General features: G+C 41.7%; 1 long non-coding RNA gene across 1 annotated transcript in view; it reads left to right on the plus strand.

Moving 5' to 3' along the window:
- Positions 1–13,088, plus strand: part of LOC139750236 (uncharacterized) — a 562,931-nt gene that overhangs the window by 236,578 nt on the left and 313,265 nt on the right. The window lies entirely within an intron of this gene.

The raw sequence follows: 13,088 nt of genomic DNA on the forward strand, positions 1-13,088 counted from the left end.
GTTTGAATGCATCACTTTAGAATTCTTTTGATACTTTTTTTCTTGTATGATTAATACGGATGTTTTTATGAGCTATTTTTGTATCACAGGTGAATGAAGTATCCCTTCCTTCATACTAACACCTCGGAGCCTTTATATTGAAGTCACTCGTCAAGTCTGTGTAGAGAGAGCGGGCCTGTGATGAACTCTCAGGCGTGAAAATATATTTTTCTTCACATGATGACTCTCAATCAAGATTTTTATGTAGATTTTTAGGATTCGGATGATTTTATGACACCGGATATCTGCCTACTTCAAATAACCAACTTGATATTTTCTCACACGAAGTCTTATACACACTCTCCCTGGGTCGGTTCATGATATGGCAGTGCATGACTCACACGGCCTGATGTTGGACTTCTAGGCGACTTAGTCTTTATTTGTTGTGTTTAACCCTTCAAGAATGCAGGGGCAGCAAGCATCCCCGACCGGCAGACATCCAGGAACAAGACCCCGAGATAGAGAGGTGAGGGAGGGCATATTCCCTGGCCTGAGAGCCTTACATTTTTTTTGTTCCCTGTGTTCCCTCTACTCTTGCCACATTGAGAGGCTTTTGTCAGGAGGTAGTTTCGTTTGAAGGAAGCCACGGGTATGACCCGGTATACTGTGGTCAGGACGAGCTTACTGAAGTATCAGTTTGATGTTACCCATTGTTACGCTAGAGGGAGAGAGGGCTACTATCATAGCCAGAGTCCTGGCACCACTAGCAGTTCGTCAGGGGTGTTCACAGCAGCGTTCTACTCGCCCTGCAGCACCTTCAGCCCTGGACTCGGTGGCCCTTCGCTCCTTGACTTCCACGCTCCTCAGCCAGGTTCAGCTGTGAGATCGAACTCTTGGTATGTGAGCCTGGCCTCTTATCCCTCCCTCCCTCCCTCCCAACTGCCACTCGAGTAATACGCCTGGCCAGACATGGATCTTGAGGCCAAGTGGAAGCACTCGCTTAATTCACGCCATTCAGCTGTTAATCTAACGCCACGTCGACATTCAAAGTTGGACGATTACTATTGTGTACGAACATATCATGATACTTCATGCCACCCAGGCTTGGGTTGACCAGTACTGTAGTTTACCACGAGTTGGACTGAAGTGTCACTTGGGTCTCACTGCTGCCTCCTGCCACAGCAGCTAGAGCAAACCTGTCCACATCAGCAGGGTGGCGGGGAGCTGCCGAGCTACCAACTGGGGAACCAGGGAAGGGGAACAGATAGAGATGGTAGATGGAAGAGAGTAAAGAGATTATTCTTGTTTTAGCTTTTCTCTCCTTCGTTTTCTTACAGTGTTGAGCGTGAGTAGCTGGGTAAAGGAGGGGTTCGCGTGAGGTTCTATCGTGACCTTCATCAAGCACGCAGCTCGAAATGAATCGTTATCGCTCGTGCGACTGAGGCCAATATCTTGTGGCGCCAGAAAATAGAAATGTCTACTCCGCGGCCGTTCGTTTCGTCCAGTGTTGGTTTCGTCCAGTGTTGGTTTCGTCCAATGTTGATTTCGTTTAGTGTTTGTTTCGTCCAGTGTTGATTTCGTTCAGTATTGGTTTCGTCCAGTGGTGATTTCGTCCAGCTTTGGTTTCGTCCAGTGTTGGTTTCATCCAGTGTTGGTTTCGTCCAGAGTTGGTTTCGTCCCGTATCATCGGTGGAATAAGATAACACAGCGATAAGCCATTAGGCTTTGTGTGTCTGTTGGTTAGCCATGTTGAGATTCTTGCCTCCTGTGAAGGTCATTAACATGATTCGCTCAAAGTATATTTTCTTTTCGATCCTTTAAGGACATTACGTTATCAACTGAATCTTCCGTGGTGTTGATCAAACTCAGTGCCCATCCTGTTATCACTGCCACGTCTCTTACCAAGAATGAGGGGGAGATTTACCATCAAATTTAAAGTTCTTGAATCAGAAACATTATAGACGATGACTTTCCCTTCGTCAGCCCTCACGCCGAGGGTAACAGACGGCTCACAGCAGCACCACAGTTGAGGAAAAACAAGTTTGTCATAAACACACTGATGAGGGGGAAGGTTTGGCCGGGCTGCCTCTCCCAGCGTTCCAAAGCAGGTCACGCAAGCCGGAGGGACGTGTTGCTGGGGCAATGGGGGAACCTGGTGTTGGTGGTGATGCTCCCTTTACGTGGGTATGTCTTTGTGTTGGTCTGGTGGAACTGTATTTCCAACGATAGTGCGGCTTCTGGAGGGCGACTGTTAACAATGGTTTTAGTATCTATGGTAGAGCAATTTTGGGATAATTATGGGATGTATTTGGAAGAGATGGCTGTAATACGTTGGGATGTTTCATTCCATGTGATTTTGATGTGTCATAGTCTTCGTCTGGCATAGCAGATATAACACTTAACATTTTCCAGATACATACACCATCACCATTAATATGATCACTGATGTACTCAGTCAACAACACCTGGTCTGTGGACACACGTAGGTGCTTTCATATTTACATTATCACCATGACGACTCTGTATAACTACCATCATCACCATGACTGTATAACTACCATCATCACCATGACTGTATAACTACCATCATCACCATGACTGTCAATAATCAACACCATGATATCATAAGTAGTGTTGCCATATTATTTGCACTCTAGTTACCCCTATCATCATAACGCTGAAACAATCGTTATAAAGTATACAGCTTCACTGTCATACTTAATGAGCAGGGCAGGAAGCCTTGTGTCAGAAAAGGTGAGCGAAAATATTTCTATGGCGCTGGACAGTGAGTGAATGATACAGGATGATGTGAGAAAGGTAACGGAGGAGGGGGCTCCACCTAATGTCATTTGGGGGGTGGGTGGGTGTTATTTCACAAAGTACTTTTCCTCATTTGTTGACGAATCAGCATTAGCCAGATCACATCCATACACAGTGATATGAGAAAGGTCATGAATGGCGAAGATACTGGTGAAAAGCCCTTCTTGAATGTTTGGGTGACCATGTGAAGCAACGTTCTAATCCTTCGTTATAAGCGAGTTATGCAACCAGTTCAACTGACGGGTATTTCAGAAAGTATATATGTTGTTCTCAATTTCCTGGTTAATATGTTGGAAGAGAAGATTTAGTGATGGTGTAGCAAGCATACTCATACTGGTATAGATTTTTCCATACATAGTCTAAGACTTTGTCTCCATAAGAATGAGCATTCTCCCAGGCCTTCTTTATGACCGAAATGCCCAGTTATTAATATTTCACCTTTTCTGAGAAGCAGGTGTTTTACTGCTTCATTTACCATGTTGGTTGTTCATTCTTTGTCATGTTTATAGTTGTTCCGGTTCATTAAAATTCTTTGGAGTATTAGATATTGTCAACAGCGTTGTACACTTCTTTCCTATTGTAACTTTTCTCATTATGTATTATTGGAATAGACCAAATACCAGTATGTGTCAATAAATGTGCAGCCTTTGATGTATCGACACATACCACCGTATGTTTATTTACTTATCTATTCACCTGTCAGTCTTCTCTACCTGTCTATCACTCGGTCAGTTACAGTTCATTAATACAGTATTATGTATATACCACTATTCCTATACAATACTAAGGTTAATAACCTACGCAAAGCTATATTCAGAAAAGCTTATATACGTCATGGAAATAAGTGCAACACAGCGAGAGCATTGCATGTTCACTGGGAAAACTATTTACATTTTTATAAAATATTTTAGCGCGGCCGCACTCAACAGTAACTCATGAGTGGAGAATAAAAACGTACTTATATTTATAGAAGCAAGTCGCTGTAGTGTATCACGTTGGACGAAGGCTGGTACAAGGAACTAGAGAAATGTATTCGGATGTAACACCAATACAAAAGTCGCCAATCAAATGGATGCAACGCTATGACGTCATGGGCAGCGAGCACTGACGTCATAGCCCAGAGGCTTTACGCATTGTTAAATTTCTTTTTTGAGTCAGCGAATTATGACGTAATGAACTGCTTCCCAGTATAGGCTTGAAAATAAGCTTCGTACTGAGAAATGACCAAATCTTTAACATAAGATCAGAAGCTAGAGGATTAGATAGATGAGAAATGTGTGTGACAATTTCATGAAGCTTGCTGTAAAGGAACCAGTGGAAAAAAATAGGAACTGTATCACTGCGCTACTTTTATCCTAATATTTATGCATAATGTGCAAAATTTCATGTTGAAGTCTATGGTCAGTTACCCCAATACTCATGTTCTAACCTCTTGATACATCAGAGCCAAAGCTCGAACCGTTAAGCTGAAGGATAGTACCATCATGCTCATGGATCATAACGTGCTGAAGGATAGTACCATCATGCTCATGGATCATAACGTGCTGAAGGATAGTACCATCATGCTCGTGGATCATATCGTTGTCCTGAAGGATAGTACCATCATGCTCATGGATCATATCGTTGTGCTGAAGGATAGTACCATAATGCTCGTGGATCATATCGTTGTGCTGAAGGATAGTACCATCATGCTCATGGATCATATCGTTGTGCTGAAGGATAGTACCATCATGCTCATGGACCGTATCGTTGTGCTGAAGGATAGTACCGTTGTGCTCATGGATCATATCGTTGTGCTGAAGGATAGTACCATCATGCTCATGGACAATATCGTTGTGCTGAAGGATAGTACCGTCATGCTCATGGATCATATCGTTGTGCTGAAGGATAGTACCATCATGCTCATGGATCATATCGCTGTGCTGAAGGATAGTACCATCATGCTCATGGATCATATCGTTGTGCCGAAGGATAGGACCATCATGCTCATGGATCATGTGCTGAAGGATAGTACCATCATGCTCATGGATCATATCGTTGTACTGAAGGATAGTACCATCATGCTCATGGATCATATCATTGTGCTGAAGGATAGTACCATCATGCTCATGGATCATATCATCGTGCTGAAGGATAGTACCATCATGCTCATGGATCATATCATTGTGTGAAGGATAGTACCATCATGCTCCTGGATCATATCTTTGTCCTGAAGGATAGTACCATCATGCTCATGGATCATATCATTGTGCTGAAGGATAGTACCATCATGCTCATGGATCATATCGTTGTACTGAAGGATAATACTGTCGTGCTCATGGATTGTATTTGTTTTCGAGACATTGTAATATTGTACGATGATTAATCATAGCCCAGTGCATCAAAAGTTAAAGTGGCCTACGCAAGTATGTACTGTCTAGGTATCAATCGACGCCATTTCAACCCGCAACTTGAAAGCACAATGATCCAAGCAGAATCTCTCTCTCTCTCTCTCTCTCTCTCTCTCTCTCTCTCTCTCTCTCTCTCTCTCTCTGTATCTCTGCAAAGAAAAATCACATTTCAGTAACCTTATTCAACAGAAAAATCAGCTTTTCAGAATTAAAGTATATTTTTGTGTTCACACACAATCAGGAATGGCTTTGCTCATTCAATGAGTCCCTGTGCAAGATAAACATATTAGTTTGGCAATGTTTGATTCTTAATGGCTTTCACTAATCATGGTATTGCTTATAATAGTTTACAGTGGTTATTGGATTATTACTAATGGCAAATAGTAGTCATTATTTCTTGTACTTATTATTTCTTTCCCAAGTTAGCAAGATAACGCAAGGAACAGACAAAAAAGGCCTCATTCACTCATATCCTCTTCTTTAGTTGTAATGTGTAATGCACCAAAACCACAGCCACCTATAAACAACCAGATCTCACAGACTTTTCCGTGGATTTTCCTCGGTTGCATCATATAAATCACAGTTTTACCAGACTCTTTTTGCTTGAGTGAAAAGTCACCTTAACAGGGCTGTATCATTGAGAGTACAGTCTCATCAAAGAACTTCTCACTCCAAAGTTATCTGCATTTCCCTGCTACTGGAAGTAGGGTAGCCTTGGGCGACAGGGTTCTTTAAAAAGGTTCTGGTTTTAAACAAGGACTCTTTCATAGAAAATGTTCATTATCTAGATAATATGTAGCACACACTCATTCACAAGTGTTCGCAACATTGCCATCAACAAAGCATTATCTGCTGACATATCCTGACACAAAAGATACTTGACACCACTCTCCACAAAATTGACAAAATAACTAGCCAGCTTCATATCTGGCCGTTCATGCCAGAATTATTCATAGAGGCTTCAACACCAAAATTCTCAGGCTTTACAGTACTGTGAGTAATTCCTTCTCCAGTCCTCTTAAATCTGGTACACCACCAACCTTCATCCCTCACAAATCACGGTGTAAAAGTCCATTCGCTCACGGATAACCCTACAGTTACTCACAACGTCCCTACCACTACAAAGTTTACGTGCAGTATTATATCAGTAAATTGGAATAATAACTTGCTCAAAATAGGATGACTTTATCCCTGCAGAAATCCACCATCACTCTTTGAACCCCTGACAAACATGAATGCAATGTTCAGCTCCTCCTCCCCCAGTAAACCTGAATGATGAACAACTTCCATTTAACAAAACACCATCCATGTTGGGCGTAACATATGACAGACATACAATATTTACTCCCTACACTACTAAGGCCATGAACAAACTAAACCCTATTTGAACACGCTGCCACTACCTTTGGACAGGAAGGAGAATCCATCATCATTTTTCTTGAAACAATTTAACCACTTCAACCAAAACTATGGGTCTCCTCCCTGGTCACATACCCTTTCATAACAAAGCTATATAAGGCACAAAACAGAACACCCCAAAAATAAACTGGTTGCGTAGCAATTACAAACATTCAACACGTGCACAGGTAACAAAAATACTTCCATTACAGTCTTACCTCAACATTGTACACACACACTCCTTTTTGACAGCACTTGAGCCCACCTATCCAAACTGCTTTATAACCAGTTATCAACCCCATAGATAAAAAGCTTACACATGCTTCACACTTTAACAGCCCATATTCACCTATCCCCTCCTCCCTCACAAAACACATTGACAAAATATATTTACACTGTGAAATCTTGACAAAGTTATCAATTGCCAACACAACTCAATAATAAAATCCACTCAATGCTATACTTCTTACATATTTACACATTACACTTTCTCATATGCATTTTAGATACCACCGATCTCTCCAATATTACGTATATCAGCTCAACATATCCTAAGACTCCTCATGTCCAAGGTCTCGCATCACACTGAAAACATTGAACTCACTCCTCATTTATACTGCACTCATGTCACAGACTCACACATCACTGCACTTCATTACCTGTGGTTCCACCTGAGTACCTGTGGGAACCCTATAGAAGGGAAAGCCGGGGCAAAAAGATAAGCTCTGTGCACTAGTAAATTCAGACCCTCTGAGCCCTCAACTGCCACCACAGCCTCCCTAACTGCCACTACACCCTCTCTTCTAGGCCACCACACCCACCTTCACAACCACCACTTACTTCTACCTTCCCTGGCTACTGCATTCTCTCTCTCTCTCTCTCTCTCTCTCTCTCTCCCCTGGCTATCACACCCCTCACAACCACCATGCCCACCCTTCCTGAACCCTTCAACTTTCCCTCCTTGGTCACTGCATACTGAATGGTAGAATGGTTTTATTTATCCCACTATTATCCTTTATACCTCCCATATTGCCGGCAAAATGTTGCCATTAAACAAAAATATTCTCTTGCTTTGTCGCTGTCTCCTGCGTTTGCGAGGTAGCGCAAGGAAACAGACGAAAGAAATGGCCCAACCCACCCCCATACACATGTATATACATACACGTCCACACACTCAAATATACATACCCATACATCTCAATGTACACATATATATACACACACAGACACATACATATATACACATGCACACAATTCACACTGTCTGCCTTTATTCATTCCCATCACCACCTTGCCACACATGGAATAACATCCCCCTCCCCCCTCATGTGTGCGAGGTAGCGCTAGGAAAAGACAACAAAGGCCCCATTCGTTTACACTCAGTCTCTAGCTGTCATGCAATAATGCCCGAACCACAGCTCCCTTTCCACATCCAGGCCCCACAGAACTTTCCATGGTTTACCTCAGACGCTTCACATGCCCTGATTCAATCCATTGACAGCACGTCGACCCCAGTATACCACATCGATCCAATTCACTCTATTCCTTGCCCGCCTTTCACCCTCCTGCATGTTCAGGCCCCGATCACACAAAATCTTTTTCACTCCATCTTTCCACCTCCAATTTGGTCTCCCACTTCTCGTTCCCTCACTCATTCTCTCCATGTGCCCAAACCATTTCAAAACACCCTCTTCTGCTCTCTCAACCACGCTCTTTATATTTCCACACGTCTCTTACCCTTACATTACTTACTCGATCAAACCACCTATTGTCCTCAAACATCTCATTTCCAGCACATCCACCCTCCTGTGCAGAACTCTATCCATAGCCCACGCCTCGCAACCATACAACATTGTTGGAACCACTATTCCTTCAAACATAGCCATTTTTGCTTTCTGTGATAATGTTCTCGACCTCCACACTAAAATATTTTCTTAAAATATTTCACCCCATAACTACCTGCAGTTTCTATCCTGTTAAGGAAATGATTGAAAAAAATTATTGACAGCTGTACATGAGGGTTAGTTGTCATGCATATGTCAACCTCTTCATGTCAAACAGGACCACCTTTCTATAGCCAGCTATCATGCAAGTCACTTTCAGTGGCTTCAGCTCTGAAACCTTTAAATTCCACAGGAGAATTCCCCGAAGGAGAATTTCTTTCTCAAAGTTTACTGAGTTTCTTCTGACATGACCTCGTAATAACTACAGCAAACTGCAATTTGAAGGTCCTTATTAACAGACAACCTCACAATTACATCAAAACACACCAAACACCTCAGTAGCAACAACTAACATGCAGTACTACAATGTACAATTGGAACAATGGCTCACCCTGAAGAGAATGCCAGTATCTCACAGAAGCCTACAATCTCTCTCTCTCTCTCTCTCTCTCTCTCTCTCTCTCTCTCTATTTTTATGTTAGAAAGCAATGACACAAATTTTGAGACTGATAAATAGCACTCACATGGTGCATGAATTTACCATCACAGTTAGAGAAGTACTAACACAGATAAGTTGACAAATAGAAGCCCAAATCCTGATCATTTCTACCCATGAGTAATCAAAATTGTCACAAACACAAAATTGCCGGACCATTGACTCAATTTTCAATAAATCTCTCTTGGATGGAATAATCCCACAGGACTGGAGACAGGCAGATGTCACCTATTTATACAGAAAGGGAAGCCGCAACTGCCTGGTAATTACTGTCCTATTAGTCTCACATCAATTATATATAAACTTTTGGATTCGCTTATTAGAGATAAAATCGTAGGCTATCTGGAACAACTCAACATGGTTTTAGAAGGTACGGATCATGCCTTACAAACCTCCTTGAATTTTATCATAAATTATCAAATACCCATTAAAAGACAAAAGCAATAGATATAATATTTCCAGACTTCTAGAAAGCATTCAGCAAAGTCCCCACATTGAATTGATGCACAAATTCCGGGCCTAGGAAATTGGACAGAAGTGTGGTTATGTGATTGGAAGCAGAGTTATATCGAATGGGGAATCATTACCATGATTATTTGTTACCAGTGGAGTTGCTTGTACTTGGGCCTGTACTTTTCATCTTTCATATTAACATAGTGATGTATGGGTAAAATAAGCAAGCTAGTGTGCAAATTTGCAGATGACTCAAAAATTGGCACTGCCATATTAATTGAAGAAGATAGGCTAAGCTTACAAGAGTATCAAGATAAAATCGCTGAATGGTCTAGTAAAAGGCAGATGCCATCTAACATCAAGAAATGTCATTTGTTACAAGTAAGAAACCTTAACATGAAGTATAATTGTGAACTGATGGGCCACAAGATAAGGGGCACCCCTAGTGTGAGAGATCTATAGGTCACTGTTTCTAATAACTTCAAATTCTCCCAGTACTGCAATGAAGCTGCCAGGAAAGCAATTAGGATGTTAGGATTTATCTACAAAAACTTTACATACAAAAGCAAGTACAGATGACCCCAAATTATGATGGTTCGACCTATGATTTTTCAATTTTACAATGATGCGATAGCGATGTGCAGTCAGTAGAAACACTACTTTGAATTCTTATCTTTTCTTGGGCTAGTGATATGCAATACGATACTTTATCATGATGCTATTTTGTGTTTTTGCATCCCATCATGTTTACAAAACACTCATCTGTGTCTCCTGCCTCTGGTGAAAAGGAGAGGTAGGCAAATACTCTTGTGATAAAATTAAAGATAATTGCCCAGCATGAAGTTATACCCAAGGCAACTAGAAAGTTCACAGAATAGAAATTGGCAGAGGAATTTTCTACTATCAGCAAAGGAATACAGATGTTAGAAGTGGATATCAATTATGAGAGATTTGCAAGAGCTGACAGGCAGATAAAGGGTGCTCTTGCTTGTTATAGAGAAATATATAATGGAAAGAAATACACTGTACAGTCAACACTTGATATCTTCCTGAAGAGATTTAAACCATCAACAAGTGTCAATGCCCCAGTGCCTTCAACCAGCAATTCTCGAGCCTCATCAGAAGAAAGAGAAATTGATGACCCTGTCAATGTAGCATCCTCATCATCTAGCAATTAATTTTAGTGTTATATGCTTCAAACATTCTTCAGGCCCAGTGTGCTCTCAGCTGTGTACGTTAATGGGGAGTACCCATACAACCAGTTTTTTTTCCAGTACAGTATTCAATAAATTATGTGAGATATTCAACACTTTATCATAAAACAGGCTTTGTGTTAGATGATTTTGCCCATCTGTAGGCTGATGTAAGTGTTCTGAGAATGTTTAAGGTAGCTAGGCTAAGCTATGATTTTCGGTAGGTTAGATGTACAGTATTAAATGTACTTTTGACTTTTCGATATTTTCAAACCACGATGGGTGTTTTGGTCTGCTTGGTGTGTGAAGTGAGAGAGTCAGGGAGAATGGTTTGGTAAACAGAGAAGAGATAGTGAAAGCTTTGTGGAAGATGAAAGCCAGGAAGGCGGAGGGTTTGGATGGTATTGCAGTGGAATTTATTAAAAATGGGGATGACTGTGTTGTTGATTAGTTGGTAAGGATATTCAGTGTATGTATGGATCATGGTGAAGTGCCTAAGGATTGGCAGAATGCATGCATAGTGCCATTGTACACAGGCAAAGGGGATAAAGGTGAGTGTTCACATTACAGAGGCATAAGTTTGGTGAGTATTCCTGGGAAATTATGTGGGAGGGTATTGATTGAGGGGGTAAAGGCATGTACAGAGCATCAGATCGGGGAAGAGCAGTGTGGTTTCAGAAGTGGTAGAGGATGTGTGGATCAGGTATTTGCTTTGAAGAATGTATGTGAGAAATACTTAGAAAAACAGATGGATTTGTGTGTAAGATTTATGGATCTGGAGAAGGCATATGATAGGGTTGATAGAGATGTTTTGAGGAAGGTTTTAAGAGTATATGGTGTGAAAGGTAAGTTGCTAGAAGCAGTGAAGTTTTACCAAGGATGTAAGGCATGTATACGAGCAGGAAGAGAGGAAAGTGACTGGTTCCCAGTGAATGTTGGTATGCAGCAGGGGTGCGTGATGGCTCCATGGTAGTTTAATTTGTTTATAGATGGAGTGGTCAGGGAGGTGAATGCAAGAGTTTTGCAGAGATGGGCAAGTATGCAGTCTGTTCTGGATGAGAGGGCTTGGGAAGTGAGTCAGCTGTTGTTTGCTGATGATACAGCACTGGTGGCTGATTCAGGTGAGAAACTGCAGAAGTTGGTGACTGAGTTTGGTAAAGTGTGTGAAAGAAGAAAGTCGAGAGTAATTGTGAATAAGAGCAAGGTTATTAGGTTTGGTAGAGTTGAGGGACAAGTTAATAAGGAGTTAAGTTTGAATGGAGAAAAACTGGAGGAAATGAAGTGTTTTAGATATCTGGAAGTGGACTTAGCAGCAGATGGAACCATGGAAGTGGAAGAGTCACAGGGTGGGGGAGAGGGGAAAGGTTCTGGGAGCATTGAAATATATGTGGAAGGCAAGAATGCTATCTTGGAGAGCAAAAATAGGTATGTTTGAAGCGATAGTGGTTCCAATAATGTTATATGGTTGCGAGGCATGGGCTATAAACAGGATTGTGCGGAGGAGGGTGGGTGTGTTGGAAATGAAATGTTTAAGGACAATATGTGGTGTGAGGTGGTTTGATCGAGTAAGAAATGAAAGGGTAAGAAAGATGCATGGTAATAAAAAGTGTGGTTGAGAGAGCAGAAGATGGGGGGTGTTGAAATGGTTTGGACACATGGAGAGAATGAGTGAGGAAAGATTGACAAAGAGGATATATGTGTCAGAGGTAGAGGGAACGAGGAGAAGCAGGAGACCAAATTGGAGGTGGAAAGATGGAGTGAAAAAGATTTTGAGTGATCGGGGCCTGAACATGCAGAAGGGTGAAAGGCAGGCAAGGAATAGAGTGAATTGGATCGATGTGGTATACCGGGGTCGATGTGCTGTCAATGGATTGCATCAGGGCATGTGAAGCGTCTGGGGTAAACCATGGAAAGTTCTGTGGGGCCTGAATGTGGAAAGGGAGCTGTGGTTTTGGGCATTATTGCATGACAGCTAGAGACTGAGTGTGAACGAATGGGGCCTTTGTTGTCTTTTCCTAGCGCTACCTCGCACACATGAGGGGGGAGGGGGATGTTATTCCATGTGTGGCGAGGTGGTGATGGGAATGAATAAAGGCAGACAGTGTGAATTATGTGCATGTGTATATATGTATGTGTCTGTGTATGTATATATATATGTGTACATTGAGATGTATGGGTATGTATATTTGCGTGTGTGGACGTGTATGTATATACATGTGTATGGGGGTGGGTTGGGCCATTTCTTTCGTCTGTTTCCTTGCGCTACCTCGCAAACGCGGGAGACAGCGACAAAGCAAAATAATATAATAATAATAATGTACAAGTATGTATACATTTAAATGTATATGTATATGAGCATGTGTAGGCATTTATACATATGTATGTGGGTGGGTTGGGCCATTCCTCGACTGTTTCC

The sequence above is a fragment of the Panulirus ornatus genome, chromosome 9, assembly GCF_036320965.1.
Source record: "Panulirus ornatus isolate Po-2019 chromosome 9, ASM3632096v1, whole genome shotgun sequence".
In the NCBI taxonomy this organism is placed as follows: domain Eukaryota; kingdom Metazoa; phylum Arthropoda; class Malacostraca; order Decapoda; family Palinuridae; genus Panulirus; species Panulirus ornatus.